Source organism: Balaenoptera borealis, assembly GCF_965194805.1.
Source record: "Balaenoptera borealis genome assembly, chromosome: 1".
Classification (NCBI taxonomy): Eukaryota; Metazoa; Chordata; class Mammalia; order Artiodactyla; family Balaenopteridae; genus Balaenoptera; species Balaenoptera borealis.
The window spans coordinates 55226223-55245695 of NC_138860.1; the positions used below are offsets into that span (position 1 = coordinate 55226223).

The window sequence follows — 19473 nt, forward strand, 5'->3', positions numbered from 1 at the left end:
GTGCTTTCTTGGACCCTTCTCATTGAATAGTCATGGATCACACTTCAAGCTTCCTTGTAGATGCCACCAGAGCACTCAGTTACTGGAAGCATTTTATTGAAATCGTGTGTGCACTTCCCAGGGATGAGAGAAGACAGCGTGGAGCTTCCCAAAGAGGATGACTTCAGAGTCACATAGATGCACAATTCATTTGGGTTCTACACCTACTAGATATGTGACCTTGCTCAAGCCAGTTAACTTCTCTGAGCCTCAGTTTCCCCATTTATAAGTAGAAGGATAATGCTTACCTTGAAAGTTCCACACTGTGCTCTCTCTCACCTCCTGGTTTGCACATGCTGTACCTTCTTCTTAACTCTCTCCCCTCCTCTGCTGAGATAACTTCTCATTCTTCAGGCCTCAGCTTAGATGCCACACTCCTCAAGAAGCACCCCAGTCCTCAGAGATCAGGTTGGTTGTCTTTTCTACATGCTCATTTATTACACTGCATTTGCCTATGTCTCAGCCCCTGCCCTCTGGAACTGAATGGCCTTTCCTACCCCTCCCTCTCCCTTTGAGGAACCAGAAACTCCATTAGGACAGGGACCATGCTTTGTTAACCATCACATCCCATCTTGGTCCTGCTCCATTCACTTTTGATCCAAAGAAAGTCAGAAAAAGTAAGCCACATTAGGTAAGGAATTCGTAATTTTGAAATTCTGAAGAAAATGTTAACAGCTCACTAAGTGTTTGTTACCTGAGTACATTGCTGTAGATCAGATCATCAGATTTCTGGCTCCATCCTTGCACCGTGTTAGGCACTAGGCAATAGTCTGCTTTTGGTACAGAAATCAAATAAAATGTCCTCTGAACTGATGTTAAAGCCCAATGGTGTCCAACTTTATGAGATTTACATTCAGTTTTGTATATGTGAAACTAGCCACATCACCAAGAAAATTAGTTTTCTTAGAGGATTCTCATCACTAATAGCAATTTCCACAGTTTGTTTGGCATCCACAGTTGTAAATAATTTTAAAAACTCAAGCCATGTATAAAATTATTTTAACTATCTAGACACTTCATCATAAACAAAAATAATGATAGCTATGGTGCTATCTTCTATTTATTTCAGATGCTATTTATTTTCAGATTTATTTATTTATTTGCTTCTGAAGTGTATATTTACTGATATATTGGTTAATAACACAAGCTCTGGGGTCGGATGTCTTTCATTCCAACACCACCATTCACTAGCTGTGTGATCTTGGGAAAGTCATTTCATCCCTCTGCACCCCAGTTTCCTGGTCTATGAAGCAACAATAGTAACATCTGCATTATAGGGTTATTGTATGGATTGAATGAGCTAATAGCTGTAAGGTCTTATTACAATGCCTGATACCTGCTAAATACTCTATAAATGCTAGCTATTATTATTTGCTAGGGGTGAATCAAACATAAGAAAAGTGTTTGGCTAGGATACCTTTAAATTCCCTGTCAACGCTGAAGTTCTACATCTCTATATCATTCCAGTCCCTCCGCATTCCTATTCAGTAGGGAGGGGGCAGCATTACCCACATTTTACAGACAGTGAAATTGAGCCATAAAGAAGCAAAATGTCCAGGAAGCAAGTGGCAGTCTGAAACTAGAACTCAACTTTGTAGATGTAAGTACTAGGACTCTTTCCAGGAGACTGTGAGACAGTACATTTAAAAAGGAGTGTAAGACATCCCTTGGGAGCCTGTGAGAAGTGACCCCTCATTGGCCCTTCTGTGCTATGGTTCTCCATGGATGCTCAACAAGGTCACTTCTCTCTCCATCTCTGGGTTGATCTCAGGCCAAGTCTCCCCAGGTGGTTTTCTTACCTGCTTTCAAAAAAGTCATGTTAAGGCATTAGATGAAGTGCTGGCTAGATACTCTCTCCTTGGTTTCCTACATTCCCTGACTCTTTAAACACTCCATTCCTCGGTTGTCCTGTGTGTAGACATAGCTCACCTGGCTGCAGACCCTGGCTTTTTGGAGACTGTCTTTTGCTGTGTCAGGACCTTAAACTACTTGGGAACCCTACAACTGATCTTCTTCCAAAACATCACTCCCCAACCACTCACCCCTACCCGATTTTCCATTTTTACTTCTGCAATCATGAGCAAAGGATTTTCAAAAGCTCCTGTCCTCTCCCTCTTCCTCCACCGCCCTCTCCCTTCCTATCTGGGTTGGCTAGAGGGAGGACCCTGGCTCTACAGGACCTTGTCTGTGTGGAAGCAGCCCCTAAGAGTTTGTGGGTAGGGAGCTTGTTCCTGTGTCTGAAAGAGGACTCAGGATGATTTCCTCTTCTGTCCACTAGGGGGCTGCTTGTAGGGGGATGGAAAAAACAGAGGCTTAAAAAAATATATCATGCTGCTGAAATTTCAGCAAGAGGGGAAAAGAGAGAGCGCGTGAGAGAGAGAGAGAGAGAGCAAAGCCGTCCCAGGCTTCCTCGTCTCTTTCACGTCAGAGGCAGGAACCGATTGTACTAAGGCTGTTGGCTCAGCACGCAGGGACGGAGAAAGGCGCAGACACAGAGTGAGAGAAGAGGGGTCCTCCCTGACCCAAGGAATTACCACTAGTGGAGTAAAGCCACCTGACTTTTCGAGCTTATTTTGGTTGCCTCCTCTTTCTCCTTCCACTCCAGCCCTGCCAGCTTGGGTTTCATTTCTTTCGTGGAGCCTCCTCTCATCCTCCCAGGAAAGGAGGAAGGGAAGAGAAGAGAGAGAGAGGTGGGCTCTCTAGGTGAGCGCATCAGCTGGCTGCAGCCCGCAAAGACAAGAATTCTCTACACAGGAAGCTCCTCTAGCTCCCGTGCCACCCACCCCCAGCCCGGGTAAGTCCAGCGCACTTGCTCCTTCGATTTCCTCGCTAGTGTGATTTCAGCACCACGGAGAGCTATGAGATGCATTTTGGTTCCTGTGTGTCTGTTGTGTTCCTGCAAGGCGTTTGGCACTAAGGTTACATCTATCTCTCTGCTGCCAGTCGAGCCGGGTTCTGCGTAGGGAAAAGAAAGGTGCCAAACTATGTCTACCAAATTAAAGGGGGATGTGGACTCTGGCCTTAGGGCTGTGTGTGTGTGTGCGCGCGCACGCTGTTGCATAAGACAGGTGAGGTCTGAGCTAAATCGCCAGTGGGTTTCTGCGTGTCTCTGTGTAGGGCTGTTTTTCTTTTTCTATGTAGATAAGAAGGAGGGTTTGGGGAATTAGTCGTGCACCTTCTTTAACTCTTTCCCGACAAGCCATCCATGGAGGGGAAGTGTTGCAAAGGAAGCCTGGGGGGTTGAGAGCGGAGGTAGAGTTAAAAGTTATGCTCCTCTGAGAGAGGTTGAAGGAGGTGGTTTTTAAAATGTCAGTTTCCCCAGGATTCTCTGGGTTCTTGCTGTGAAGAGAGCCCAATCTGACCTTTTACTTTCTCTCCTGGTGTGAAACCATGGCAAGTGGGCAGGGGCAACAGGTAGGCATCAGGCTGGGGTGGTTTGGGGGCTGAGGTCCCCCTGCCTTCATGGTGATAGGAAAGTGTCAATAGCTTGAGCTTTGCAGAGGTTGGCCGTGCGGATTATACTACGTTTGCAAGGAGGCAGGAAGTGCCCTCCACTTTTCTGTCATACTTGACTATGTGTGGTTGGAAAGAGGACAAAGTCTGTTCTGCCTTGTTTTCTGCCAGTGAAAGATAGCCCAGGAGAAAGATTTGTCCCTACATGTCTGGGGAAGCAGAAGTGAATCTAGGCTGGTCCTGACTCAGGAAGGCTTGAAATAGTGTTATGTCCTCCAACACTGAAAGGCTCCACAGATGGGCTCGTCATTACTTTAGACTTCATTGCTATGACTTTTTTGCAAGATACGGCTTTGTCTCCTCTGCTTCTGGCCCCTCTGAAATATGTTCAATTAATTCCCCGCAGCTGCCTTGGTTTTGCCTTGGAGACACTATCTGCCTGTCCCTGCCCTTCAGTCCTGCCCACGCCTGCTCGGGTGGGGCCATTCAACAAGTGTTTTGAGGATTTCCTTCAATCATCTGAATCTCCATGGAGAGCATCCCAAAGGGGGATTTTTTAAAGACGTGGTTTCTTGTAAGAGCAAAGCTTGCCTCAAGTTGGCCCTTAACTATATAAGGTTCCATTCATTTCCATCAAGCATGTTGAGGCAGGAGAGAGGCAGAGGCGGGAGGTTTCACTCCTTCCAACTGCCAATAAACTCTAGGGTGGTGACTCTCTGTCTTGCTTCTAATTCAATACCCTGGGTCCCTCCTCCAAGCTGAACAAAATACTCTCTGCCTCTGGTTGGGGAGGATCCTCCGTGAAAGACATAGCCCTCAGTGACATGGCATCATTGTTTGTTTGTTTTTTCTTAAACTATGCTTACCATTGGATCCAGAAACCTCAGCGTCTCCTTAGAATGTCAGAAAATAGAATAATGCAGTGAGGAAAAGAGTGAAGTCAGAGGTTGTAATGGTAGGGGAAAAAGATTGAAATAGACAAAGCAGAGTATCAGAAACCAGAACTGACTCATTCATGTTTCAACTCTCCCAACCCCTTCCTTTCTCAAAATCTCCCAGCTTGCACAAGAGAGTAGATGGATTTCTGCATGAATTGTCTCCGAAGGTTTAAAAAAATCCATGCCCTTGCAGTGGACCCTATCCAAAGCCACCATTTATTCCTGAAGTCACCACACTTAGTGGTCATTATTTTATTAATGCCCTTATATTCTCTCTTAAAGAAGTGCTCAGTGCCATTACTGGTCCCATTTAATAAATGGGGAGACGTAGGAGTTTAAAGTGCTAGGCCAGAGGGTAGCAAAAGCGGAAACAGAACTTCTAGTCCCCTAATATCTCATCACCTGTGAAATGCAGAAATGCTCATGCGTAGGAGAGAGCAGGGATGAATTGCTCCCCAGCGGACAGATTTGCAACCAGAGCCTTTTAAAGTGAATTCAGTGTGCAGTAATGGCTCCTCCCTGGCGAAGAATGAGAATGGACCAGGAGTCTCAAGGTGTTGCTGGCCTTTAGTTCTCAGCCAAGAAGATGGCCATGAGCCATGGCCAGAAAAGTGAGGAACTCTCTGGACTTACTGTGAAGAGAGAACCCCAGGTTGGTGGCCTCCAGGCTGAAATGATGTCACGCACCTGCTTGCCACACTCACTTTGCCCCAGAAATCCCAGCTGAAGGCACCCTTCCATGCCTTGGATTACCATGGGTGTCTTGGTAATGACATTACTAAGGTGTTTGATGACTTTTCTCTCCTATGAGCCTCCTCTGGGAACACCTCCATTGAGTTCTTTGTGGCTCAAAATGCGTGAGGATGACTAAGAAGCAGGAGAGGGCTGGGCTCTAAGCACCTACAGAAACCCATGGAGAGGAGTGGGGGACTGGACATAAACCCACCCTACATATAAAACCTCCAGTCCCCTGGCAGCTCTAGCCCTCACATCAGGCCAGCATTCTGGAAAGAAAGCCAGTGTATTTTCATATCCAGCCATCTTTCACTGAGCAGGAGAGACTCTGCTGGGCTGTCTCTGAGATCTGGGGGGACGAGAGATGTGGGAAAAGGTGGAGAGAAGGAAAAGGTCGGCATCCCACCCTATTTTCCACAGCCATGGGTTGCCATCTTTTACCTGGAGAAGGCCACTGTTACTTTTTTAAAAAATGTTTTAGGTATAATTTGCATATAATAAAATTATACTGGTCTTAAGTGTCAAGATTAGTAAGCCTTGACAACTGTGTACACCCATTTAACCACTCCCCCAAACAAGATATACAAAACTTCCCTTATGCTTCTTTCTGATAAATCTTTCCCTCCTCCAACCCCATCACTTTCTGACGTCTATCACCATAGCTTCAACTGCTACATTTTGCAGTGGAAATGTATTGCTTAGTGTGTCATGTAGACACTAGACTTCTCAGAGAACATTTCAGAGGTCTGATGCTACTGTTACCGGGTGAGTAGCATAGAGGTGGGGGAGGGGTTTATTCCTTGTCCAAGTTTATGGTCATGGTGTTGGAAAGTCAAGTGGTCATTTCGAGTGGTGTGTGTAGAAGCCAACAATCAAGCCCAAATAGGAACCATGGAAGCCCCTGTAGGTCTCTGCCTCCGAGGTGACCTGAGTTATTTGATGTACAGTGCATGGAGAAGATGTTGAAAATGTCTATTAAAAACTTGGAATTCAGCATTCAGGTGGTTGGGCATGAGTCATTCCATCTGGGTTCTAGGAGAGTGAGGTGAGGTAAGAGTACCCGTGTGAACTTACTAGGGAAAGAGAGAGTAGAGTTCACTGTGACAGTGCTTATGCCAGGAAATTCAGCTCCATCCACAAAGATTGTGGCTTAGGAGGTTGCTATTTCTCCTTATTTAAGAGTGGCTTTAGAACGTACCTTGCAGAGACTCATGTATTGATACTATCACATCATCATAGCTCCATCAAGAGATGTCACCATTCATCCTGCTCCCCTCCCTGGTTGTAGGACAGAGTAGGGAATCTCTATTCTATTTTACCATGAAGAAGCAGTGGCATTATCAGAAGGTTTTGATGACTTTGGTGAAAAAAAAAAAATACACACACACACACACCTGTACGTAACCAGTCCTGATACCTTGCCTGTCCAATTCTCTCCCACCCTATATCTGTGGATGCTCTATGTTCAGGGAAATTTGGATAGACATAGGGCATTTTGTGCACAGCTTGAACTAAAATATCAGAGTTTCTGGAATATCAACCAATAAATTAGAGTCTTTAGTAGACCTCAAAATTTGTCCAAGTAGATAATAGAGCTGTTTACATGCTTGGTGGGTAAGCACGTCCTCTGCCTCCTTCCACTCAGAGACTTTACTAAGCACCTCCTTCCCAGGCTCTGCCCCTTTCTGGGTTCATCTGTCTCAGAGAATGCACCCAGCCAGCTCATTTATGGGAAGGCTCCTTCCTGAGTCAGCTCTCTCAGCTGGGATTCCACAGAGGGGAGCATAGGTTGCTAAGCCACTGGGACATGGCAAGTTAGAAGAGTCATGGTGAGGATTCCTTAAGGTCTAGGTTTGTGCAGAAACATAAAATTTGATCTCCACAAAGCCAATTCTAGTAGATGATTTGGGAAAAGTGCAGAGACACACCTTTGTCTCATCTCAATTATAGGCTACGTTAATAAAGATCAGATGAGATTCTCCACCTAACTGGAGTTTCATCTTCTTAAGAGCAAGTCCAGTGAGAGGGGGAAATTGGAATAGAGGTGTTTAAATGTTATTTCCTATTGTATATGAGACTCACCGCATCTTTACCTTGGAACATGATTTTGGACTGGAACAGTATTGATACATTTTGAACATAGCAGGTAATCAATATGTCAGTTGGAAAAGGGAATTTAAGCAGTTTTGCCCTCTTTCCTTTCTCTTCTTTTGTTTTCTTGTGATTAGGTATACATAACATAAAATTTACCAGTTTAACCATTTTCAAGTGTACAGTTCAGTGGCACTACGTACATTCACACGGTTATGCAACCATCACTGCCATCCATGTCCAGAATGTTTTCATCTTCCCAAACTGAATCTCTGTAGTTTTAAACAATAACTCTCCATCCCCCTCCCCCCAGCCCCTGGCAACCACCATTTTACTTTCCATCTTCATGAATTTGACTACTCTTATACCTCATATAAGTGGAATCATACCATATTTGTCCTTTTGTGTCTGGTTTATTTCACTTAGCATAATGTCTTTAAGGTTCATCCATGTTGCAGCATGTGTCAGGATTTCATTCCTTTTTAAGGCTGAATAATATTCCATTGTATGTATGTACCACATTTTGTTTATCTATTCATCCATTGATGGAGATTTGGGTTGCTTTGTCTCTGCTTCTTTAATTCTGGCCAGTTACCTCTACTTTTCTCTGCAACCAAGTGGGAAAGGGAGACTCTCTGGTCATAGGTCTCAGTGGGGTTGAAATTCTTCCCTTTCCCTATGAAGGAAGACCAGGCAGGTTGCTTTCTGGAGTCAAATCAAGGAGAAGAAGTGGGGGTGATGTACTCCCCACCAACCCAATGAGCTAGGTCTGGTTCCTATACTCTGACCCTTGCTGGTAAGTGTAAAACAGACACAGTTCAAGTAAACTGAGATCCTAAACTCTTCTATTCCCCCACTGAAGTGCCCCAATCTTAGCCCAGAGAGGTACCAGGAGACAGGGAGAGGTCAGCCCTCACCCTTGGTGGGCACGTCTCTGGGTCGTTCCTGGCTTATGCATTACACGGTGAGATTCCAAAATGAGAGATGGAGTTCTGGGGCCAGGGACAAATAAGCCAACAGACTCATTACAGTTTTACAATCCTGGGACCTCTGTCCTTAGAGCAGGCACTGCCAAGCTCACGCCCACTTGGCTCCCATAATAACATCTTATCCTCTGGCTGTAGATGATTCAATAAAAGGTTATTACCAGGACCCAGGAGGAATTCATTTAATCTGGATGAGTGCTCATCATACTATATGGTATGCAGATAAAGAGGAAAAAGCCTGGAACATTGATCCCAGGACAATATCAACCCAGAATGGCTAATGTTTGACAACAGCTTAGCAACATCTGTGGGCTGGAGTCTAGTTTTTCATCCGAGTCCACCTAAGAATTCACATTCCTGGACCCTGGTAGCTTGGATCTTTCTACTGTTTAATGATAATACTAGCTAACATTGACTGAGTCCTTGCTATGGGCTTTAGCCAAGTGCATGGCACAGAGAATGCCCTTAATAAATGTTGGCTCTTGTTACTATTAATAAACGCTTTATATACTTTATGTCATTTAGTAACTAAAACATACGACGTATACTATTATGCCCATTTTACAGATGAGGAAACAGAGGCGTCATAATTTATGTGACTTGTACAACTTTTTACAGCTACGTAGTGATACAACAGGAACTCAAGCCCAGGTTTGAACCGTGTGCCTTAACCTCTTTCTTTTCTTGCTTTTATCACCCGTTTGGCAGCTAACGAGGGCTCTATTGTGATTCCTTTTAAGTATCTTTAGAGGAATCTTACATCTTGCATTATTGCTAATCTTATATGTGAAAATCTAGGTGCCTCTCCACCTAGATAACCAATGCTATGAAGGCTGGAAGAGCCCAGCACAGGGTCTGGCACATAGTAGGGCCCAAGAAAAACTTTCTCCTTTTGCTGTTGGTTCTGCTCAACCTAAGTACAGGAGTTCCTACACTTGTTTCCCTTGTTATAACGATGATGATGATGGTGATGATGATGGATATTATGTCTGCTGTGTTCATGATGTGCCAGGCACTATACCAGCCTGGGCAATAGAGTATTGCACTTGATTCTCACCATAATGGGAGAAAGAGCTCTCATTTACTGGAGGTTGCTATGTGGAAGGGGCTGAGCTAGGTGTTTAATCCTCATGACAACCCAGGAGCAAGGTTGGCAAGGAAAACCTTCTCCAGCCGAATGAGAAGGGAAAACCCTGGTCACGGCACAACTTGAGTTAAAACAGTTGCTTTTCTCTACGAAGACCACAGCGGACAGAACACATAGATGAAGAAAACAAAGCTCCTGAATTCAGAGAGGCTAAATAACTTGCCTGAGGCTGCAAAGCTAGTAGGTGGCGGGGCTGTTTTTGATCTCTATCTGATTGAAACAGAGCCCAAGCTCTTTCACTCCTCTCTGTTGCTCCCGTCTTAGTTTTAGCCATACCTTTGCCACCCTGGGGCCACACTTAAAACAAGAAGCAAGAACTGGGGTTTTATTACCAGGAAGCATGGCTTCAAATTCCTGCTCCTGAGAATCCGAGAATCTGAGGTTCCTCATCAGGGCTTCTTCACTGACCCCCCCCCCCCTCAAAAAAGCCTATAAAGATCATCACATCTTTAAAAGGTTCTTTTGAGAATCAAGTGGGGCACAAGTACACAGTGCCTAGGACAGCACCTGGCGTGGAGCATGAACGAATGTGCCACTAGCTATTTCTTGTGGCCTGGGGACTGGGGGCAGCCTAGGGTACTTGGCATTGTAACAATCTGACAATTATCTGTGCTGACCTGGATCTTATATTCTCCTCAAGTGCTCATGGGCTGGGCAGGCCCTTGTTTTACATCACTTTGATTTTAAGAGCATGTGTTGGCTATTTTTTCTTCTCCTTTAGCACCAAGAGCCGGGCAGACTGATATTTAAAAATATCTGAAAGATGCCTCTTGCCAATTAATTACATGGAAATTGTACTAGACTGAAATTAATTTGAACCTTAAGGAGACACTGGGTGTTTGAACCCCACTCTACACTCAGCTGGAGACTGTGAACCTTTGGGTGTCTTTTCTCTTGCTTTCCCCTCCCTCCAGATTATTCTGCCATTCTGGGTTTTATTTATGAAATGTTTTCTCTTCCTTTGTAATTATCTTTTCATAAGAAGAACATCTAACAGCCACCTCCTGGCTGGAGTAATTGTTGGAATTTTTTGACGGTGTGCAATTTCAAAGGCTTGGGTTTATGTAGATTACCTTGAATTTATCTCCGCAAGCCCATCAGGAGAGAAGCAGCTGCCTGCCTCCTGAAGTATTGTAAACCCCGTGGCCACTGAGCACCTGCATCTGTGTGGATGCTCTGTTTATCTCAACGGATTCTGTAAAACAGATACCTTCATAAACCAGGTTTTGCCAGCCTGTCCTGACGTCTCCCCTGAGCTTGTCAATACCGAGGTCGGCAGTGGGGATCTGGCCCGGGGACAGGTGTGGAGCGGAAGTCAGCTGACAAGCCCCGTGTCCTCCCCCTCCTCCCGACAGCCCGGCCAGCTGCGAGCCAGGGGTGAGAGGGCGCGTGCAGACAGGGAGAGGGCAGCACCAGGGCCAGAGAGCCCAGGCAGCAGAAGGGCCAAGGCCCTGAGGACCAGATGAGAGCCCTGCAAGTGGTTGTGTCGCAAAGGGCAGAGGCCACACAGTCGGTAAAGGGGCCATCTCCTGTGATCCAGGCTGCGCAGCAGGGAGACGGAATTTATAAACCCAGCCATAAAGCCTCCTGTTCAAAGCCGTATACATTTATAGAGATATAAATGAAGTTTAACGCCGGTGAGACTCACTATAAAAGCAAAAGACTTCATCTGTATCTATACTTCGGGTGCAGATCAGTTCCGGGCTCCCTGCCTTTCTCCAGCCCAGCCGTGTGCACGCGCCCACGCGCCCACGCGCTCACACGCTCACACGCGCGGCCCAGCTGCAGCCCAGAGCAGCCGGCGGCGGGGGGGTGGGGTGGGGGGGGCGTGGAGAGGAAGAAGGTCTTCTGAGCATCTGCAAGTGAGGCACCGGCAACGATGCTTTCCCCCTATCTCCGAGGGCTGTTTAAAAGCAGAGAGGAAAAAGAAAGAGGAACAAGTACTGCCAAAATCAAGTGGCTTCAAACAGTCAGGAGTCTGGCTTTAAATAAAACAATTTGAGGAAGGTTGGCTTTTCATCTGCCTCGGAAGCTGCCAGGTTTCTGCGCCTCATAGCTCCAGATGGGATACAGCGATGAGACTGCAGGGCCGGTGCTGACCAGCCCCTGCCTGCCTTGCCTACCCTACTGTCCCTGCTGGGCCAGCAGAAAAACGCCAGGTGAAACCTTGGCCAACCAGAGTTTGAATCCTGGCTCTGCCACTTACTGGCTGTGTGGCCTTGGGGAAGTCACTTGACTTCTCTGAACCTCAGTTTCCTTACCCATGAAAGGGAGTAAATAGTTCCTACATCTCAGAATTGCTGTGCGGGTTAAATGAGATGTCATTTTCTGTGTGAAGTCTCATAAGAGCCCGTAGCACATAGAGGGTCTTCAATCAGTGGAGTTCTCTCTTGATGGAAGTGTTTATGGTGGAAGGGGTGCATTCTGAGGGTGGAGGTTAGAGGTCACACGGATACTTTGACATATATTCCCCCCATGGGGTGGGGGAGACTTCATGTGGCCTGAGATTGGCTGCAGGAGCAAGTACAGTGCAGAGACAGGCAGGGGACTTGAACCCTGCCTTCTTTTCATCTTGCCACCACTTCTCCTCAGTCCTGCAAAGACCTCTGGGCTAGAGCACCTGGGCAGCTACTCAGGGGAAGGTTGACTGATAGCCCTTATCCCCCTGGGATTGCCCTTGTGGTGGGCCTGTTTGTATCCCCATAACTGACTCCCTGGGAAGACCAGGAGCTCAGCGCTGCCCACCTGGGGCACAGGTCCCTGGGGAATATGTCTTTGGGTAACTAGGGATGCCCTTCCAGACCTGACACTCAAGAGGTCAACAAACCATGTCAAGGGCGTGGCATCCTCTGTCCATCCTCCATCCACGAGGGGGCAAGTGGAATATTCCAGAGGAGAGGAAAGGGTGCTGTTGATCTGGATCCTGATATGTAACGGGTGGGGGTGGGGAGGCGACCACTATCTGTCAATCTCTTATTAAAAATGGTCTGAGGCACACCGTAAGAGTTATTAAAATGCAGAGGAAGAGTGTGCCTTACCCTCCTCCCTACCCCTGCCCCTTTTTTCATTTGTATTTTATCAGCTTAATTTAGTAAGAGTGAAAGCTCAGGCAGCCATCCTTGGAGATGGGGAGGGAAAGGGAATAACACCACCAGAGAGGGCCACTGGTGGCTTCCCTGACAGTGTCCTCCTTCCAACCCCACAGAGGTCCCCTTCCAGCCCCTGCGGCACCTCTTCTCTCTGGCCGGAGTGGAAGAGACAGGGACCAGTACAGAGCTCTCTGCACACACAGCTTTCCATTGCTTCCATGCTATCCAGACGGGGTCCTGGGGGCCTCGGGCGACCGCATTTGACAGACTGGCCAGGGGATCCTACCTGACATCCCCCTACTCTGCTGTGGTGTGAAACCTGGGAGGAGACCCAGCTCCTGTTCCCTGAAATGTTTTGCCCTTTTCCTTCTAAGTTCTTAAGGTCAAATGTTGCTAAGGGGATTATTTGCCAATGGCAAAATGCTGCTAGAAAGGGAAAACAGCTTTTTCATTTTTGAAGTTTTGTGTCTCCCCCTGGAGTTAGGCTCAGTAACTGGCCTGACCAAACCCTGCCAGTGACCAGGTAGGAACCGAGGGGAGTGGTTACCCAAGATCGTCTACGAGGACGTTAGGCTCTGCTGGGTTCTTAAGTCGCCAACTGGATCCAAAATAGCTCCGTGTCTATTTTTAGTACAATAATAATCACTAACACCTACATGATAAACACGATTGCCAGGCAATGATCTAAGTACACATAGAAACTTACTAAATCTATACAACCACCTTTTGAGGGAGGTTCTATTATTGTCCCCATTTTACAGATGGAAAAATCAAGGCACAGAGAGATTGCTTAATTTGCCGGAAGACACATAATAAATGGCAGAGCCAGGATTTATACCCAGGAGCTCTGTGTACTTAATTACCATGTTGTCCTGATCATCACTCAGAAACTACCTAGGTTCCCGCTGGCCAGAGAGAGATACAAAACCTGGAGAATCGTAGTTCTCACAAGCTTGGTTTGAATCACAAAGGTTGGTTTAAAAATAAGGTCGGATCAGTCACTATTTCTCTCGGGGGCTCAGTGCTGTCCCTTCTTCCACGCTCCCTCCTTTGGGGAGTCCTTCTGTTTTTTCAGCAAAGCTTCATCTAACACTTTCAGGATGAGAAAAGAATCCAACTCTAAGCAAGTGAGTTTTCTTAAATGGATTGTCCTTCATCCAATCTCACAAAGTGGTGTCAATTCTCATCTACCCACAAAAGCCTCATTCACTTTGTGGTCTATCCACTTTGGGGATTATCGGGGCCACAGGTGTAACTACCCATTCCCCTGTGGGCCACTTCTTTTTTTTCTTTTCTTTTCTTTTTTTTTCTTTTTCACATCCTTATTGGAGTATAATTGCTTTACAATGGTGTGTTAGTTTCTGCTGTATAACAAAGTGAATCACTATACATATACATTTATCCCCATTTCTCCTCCCTCTTGCGTCTCCCTCCCACCCACCCTATCCCACCCCTCTAGGTGGACGCAAAGCACCGAGCTGATCTCCCTGTGCTATGAGGCTGCTTCCCACTAGCTAGCTATTTTACATTTGATAGTGTATATATGTCCATGCCACTCTCTTACTTCTTTTAACTCAGATCTGCCACCGTGCAAAATAAAATTCCTGTAATGGATTCTCAAATGATCGGTCCAGCTGGGAGGAGAATGGCAGGCAGATGCAGTAAAGCTCCATTTGTTCCTGTGGAGGTTTCTTGTTCAGCTGTGAGGACATAAATTGAACATCAGTGGCAGCCAGGACCACCAGAAGATTGCAGGGGAGGCAGGTAGTGTTGGCTGGGAGGGAGCAAAGGGCAACTCACTGTAGCCTATGCCTAGCCTGCTGTATGGCCAGAGATGGAGATAGTGGCAGAATATCAGGCAAAGGAGCAGGGGGGCTGTGCAGTGCTTTAGAGCCGACCCCCAATGTTCCCGATGCAGCAACTCACCGAGCCAAAAGGCAGGTTCATCCCAGAATAAAAGCACTGGAGACCAGGAGGCCTGGGAACCCCAACGCACGCTTGGTTAGAGGCTAGTGTTTAGCTCTTGCATTGGGGCTGAGAGGGGCAACTTGGGGAAAATGCACATCCCAGCTCTGAGTGAGGTTATTCAGGGCTGAGAATCCATCCCAAGCTTGGGCCAACCACCCACAGGCAGGAAGACACAGAGTTAGGGAGAAATAGCATCAGTTCTGAAGACTGTGGACTTGAGCTTTGATCCTGGCTCTGCCTAGCTCTACCCCCTTGATGAGCCCACTTATCCTCTCTGAGCCCCTGTTTCCTCAACTCTAAGATGAAGAGGATGATAGCTCTTTAAAATTTTGTGAAAATTGAATAAGGTAACGTCTATGGGGCTTCTGGCACTTAATAGGTATTCAATAAATGTTGATTCCCTGATTATTAGCAATAATAATTTTTTGCATTTTTGTTGTGCTTCATAATGTTCATAGTCTATTACATATATCACATTTGATCTGCAAAACTATGTGTGAAGGTATGCAAAATGACTCATTAATTACTCCCATTTTATAGATGGTGGAATTACTGTAGAGTTTCAGTGGCTTGTCCAAGAGAGCACAGGTAATAAGTGACAGAACAGAGATCACACCTCTTGCAGTTTGAGGCTTAATCATTTTACAGCCATTTTTGTTGCGCTGGGATTGGGCTGGTAGTTGAAATCACAAAGGTTAAGAATACCCTCTGCCTAGATGCCCAGAAGACAGAATCAGCTCCTGCGGCCTCTGTAGCATATCTGGGGGGCTGGGCAGGGCTCAGGGTTTCCTTTAGAGCCTTTGGCATAAGGCTCGCAAGCTCTTACATTTCTACAGTGTGTTCCAAAATAGCTCCCTCAGTAGATTTGTGCTGAATGCTACAGCAGCCAAGTTTCCTATGGCCAGATAGTCTTGGCTTTCCTACCTCCCCCTAGCCAGCTGTCTTGGGAACCTGAGTCACTCATCACAGCCACTACACAGGGATCAGCTCCCACCTCATCTCACCAGAAGCAAAAGAACACAGAGCTTGTGTCCAGCAGGCCAGTAGCCTCAAATGTAGACTCCACAGAGAAGCCTACCCTATTAATCTTATCTGAAATAGCTCTCCTTGACATCAAAAGCAAAGGCAACAAAAGCAAAAATAAACAAGTGGGACTAACACCAACTAAAAAGCTTTTGCACAGAAAAGGAAACCATCAGCAAAATGAAAAGGCAACCTATGGAATGGGAGAAAATATCTGCAAACCACATATATGATAAGGGGTTAATATGCAAACTATACAAGGAACTCATACAACTCAATAGCAACAAAACAAAACAAAAACACCCAACACAACCCAGATAATCCAATTAAAAATGGGCAAAGGACCTGAATAGACATTTTTCCATAGAAGACATACAAATGGCCAACAGGCAAATGAAAAGATGTTCAACATCACCAGTAATCAGGGAATGCAAATCCAAACCACAGGGAGATACCACCTCACACCTGTCGGAATGGCTATTATCAAAAAGACTACAAGTGTTCGGGAGCATGTGGAGAAAAGGGACCCCCTGTGCACTGCTGGTGGGAATGCAAAAACTGGTGCAGCCACTGTGGATCCTCCAAAAATTAAAAATAGAACTACCATACGATCCAGCAATTCCACTTCTGGGTATATATCCAAAGGAAATGAAAGCACTGTCTCGAAGAGATAGCTGCAGTCTCATGTTCATAGCAGCATTATCCACAATAACCAAGGTATGGAAACAACCTAAGTGTCCATCAGTGGATGAAGGGATAAAAAGGATGTGGCATTCATGTATATACAATGGAATATTATTCAGCTATATAAAAGGAAATCCTGTCATTTGTGACAGCATGAAGCATGGAGGGTATTATCCTAAGTGAAATAAGCCAGACAGAGAAAGATAAATCCTGCACAGTATCAAGTTGAACTCATAGAAACAGAGTAGAGAGTGGTTGTCAGGGGCTGGGGGTAGGGGAAATAGAGAGAGGTTAAAAAGTAAATAAAATAGCTTTCCTTGTCACTCTCCTATTTTATTTTTATTTATCTCATTTATCACCAGCCAACATAATATATATTTATTTGATTTCTTCCTTATTGTCTGTCTTCTCCCAATAGAATATAAACTCTCTGAGAGTAAGGACTTTGTCTTATTCATAGTTGGATTCCTAACCTGGAACAGTGTGTTTAGTAAATACTGGCTGAGTGAATGAATGAATGGATCTTCATCCAGTATCCTCTATTTCAACAAGCTGTTACTAAAGACCTACTTTGAGAGTTTCTGTTAATGGTTGGATATGGGACTGAATGAGACATGGCTCCCTGTCTCTGAGGATCTCCCAATCTGGTCGGGGTAGAGGAGAAGACACAAAGCCACCATAGTGGCTGCACCAGTTTTTGCATTCCCACCAACAGTGCACAAGGTTTCCCTTTCCTCCACATCCTCTCTAACACTTGTTATCTTGTCTTTTTGATAATAGCCATTCTGACAGGTGTGAGGTGATATCACCTTGTGGTTTTGATTTGCTTTTCCCTGATGATTAGCTTTTCCTTGATGATTAGCGATGTTGAGCATCTTTTCATGTACCTGTTGGCCATCTGTGTGTCTTCAAAGGTAGGTAACCATCTCACAGCAAAAGGAAGTGTTAATGTCTAGGAACCAACTGTGTGGAGGTGGTGGGAGGGGGTGAGGTGACTTACAATGCTTGTTCGCCCCATTAATCAGAGAGGGAGCAGAATATGCAAAGGCTCAGAATCATAGAAAGGGCGTGTCAGAATGTAGCTGAGAAATGTGAGGTAGCTGGAACACAGAATCATTGAGTCATGGTGGTGGGGTGGTAAGGATGGTGGGAGATGATACTAAAGAAGGAGATTAGAATTTGGGCCTTCCTCTCAGGATACCCATGGGGAAAATTATCAACTGCTTGGGTGGTTTAGGTGTGGAATCCTAAGCTATGTTGTAAGATGCAAGCTCGTTGCCTTTTTCATCAGAGAATTAAAGGCACAACCTAACTGAATTCTTTTTGCTATTGAGATATTCTTTTATATTAACCGTATCTTCTACTGCAAGATCTCCAAGCCAGAGAGTGAGGGCGGGGACTTGTAGGTGGGTGGGCAAGACCTGCAGAACCTCCAGATCTCTCGTCTCTGACAGAACACTGGGGGACGCTGTGCTGCTCTCATCTGAAAAACACAAGGCCAGTTCTCAGGCACCCGCGCTGCTTTCTCTACTTCTTCCTGTAAAAATGACACCACTCTGATTGGTGATACAGAGGTTAAAGGCGAGACTGTTTAGTGAGAATGAGGGATAGAGAACGAAAGAAAGAAAAGCCCTGAGACCAGAAACCTTGAATGCTCATTCTGTTTCCTTTAACTGTGGCTTGTTTAAGAAAATGGCTTGTTCTGTTTCTTCAACTCCTTCTCTTCTGGAAAGAGGATGCGGCTGGGAGGCTCCCATGCCAAGGCTCTGGTCCGGGAAACTGCTTTCCTATTGATTTGTGTGTCAGCAATTCAAATGGGGGTATTTATACTGCGGCTGAGCACCTAATAAAAATTTAAATTATCGTTTAAAAAAAAACCGGAAAGGAGGAAAAAAACTCATCAAGGAACAACCTCATAAGAAAAGTAAAAAAAATAGCCACACACACAAACCGAGGTCCTCAGGAAGGGAGCTGGAGACTAGGATTGTGCAGTTTGCCAAGATGTGCCACAGGCTGTTTTATTTTTCCTTTTAAATGCCTGTTCCTCCCACCTGAACACCTTTCCTAGGCTCTGTGGCTCTGACTTCAGACCCTGGCTTCATCACTCACTCGTTGTGGGGCTTGGGCAAAGGACAGATGTTTCTCTCTGAGCCCCCCTGTTGCATATATAGGAAGGAATAATGGTGTCTCAAATGACAACACATACGTGGAGCTCTTGGAGCAGAAACTAGCACATAGTAGGTGCTCAAAAAAATGTTTATATCTTAACCCCCTTTCCCCTTTGCAGATCCCCTATTCAGATTCTTCCTTAAAAGCCATGTGCTATAGCCTATTAAAATCTGACTGCAGCCACTGCTGTCTTACTTGAAAGGCTCTGAGCCACTAAATCACACCTGTGTATAAATGATTGATAATGAATTAATATGTTAGGCGGTGGTACTAATGAAAAGCAGAAGGAAAGAAATGAAGGACACTTTAATGGCAGAATGTCAGAAAGCGGTTATAAACCTCTGTAGGGATATTTTTGGGGATAGGGTTTCTGCAGCATCCCTTATATCATGCCTATTAGGAAACCACCTCTCTGGTCAACTGTAAGGACAGGTGATACATAGGCCAGGAAAACAGGGAGTGGGTCTCTCAAACTTTTATGACAGCACCAGAGGGCTCACCTACTCCCAGGACCATATCCTTGCCCTCGACAGTGCCATTAACTGCACTTTCTTCAAAGTCCTGATGTCAAGCTTCCCAAGTTTGGCTGTTCTTCTTTTTCTTCTGCTCTCGTGCTTCAACTCCACCAATTACACCACTGCATTGATGTCTCCAAGCCCCTTACCTGGCCTCTTTTTTCATTATCCGTTGTTTGGCTTTATCAGGCTGAGATTCTAGCCTCTATCTTTAGCATTAATCCCTTGCAAAGCCTCTGTGGACTTCTTGTCCTGTACTCACCTGGCAGAACCCTACCTCGTTAAACTCCAGGCCATGCTTACCTCTGAACAAGTACACATTACTAGAGAAAAATAGATAACTGTGTGGACTGTTGTTGCTTTACAATTATGACCATAAATCCCAAGTGGATACTGGAAACAGTCTGGCAATTCCACGACACATCTTTAGCACATTTACTTTCCACTCTCCAAAATCTCAACTTTACATCTCCTTTCTCCAAAGACTGCCTACCCTCCCTTTTTAATTTCTTCCAGTTGATGACCTTACTTGGTATTTTTACAGACAGGTGCTGCTTCACCTTCCTGCCCCTGACACCACACCTCTCGCTGTCACAGTGTCTGTCCTCTCTGTCTTCCCACCTTATTCATGGGTGC

General features: G+C 45.6%; 1 protein-coding gene across 1 annotated transcript in view; it reads left to right on the top strand.

Moving 5' to 3' along the window:
- Positions 1-626: 626 nt before the first annotated feature.
- TNR (tenascin R) overlaps positions 627-19473 on the top strand; it is a 425185-nt gene continuing 406338 nt past the window's right edge. Inside the window, exon 1 of the mRNA XM_082363712.1 lies at positions 627-2833. The gene's annotated coding sequence lies outside the window, so the exon portion shown is untranslated. The remainder of the gene's footprint in view (positions 2834-19473) is intronic.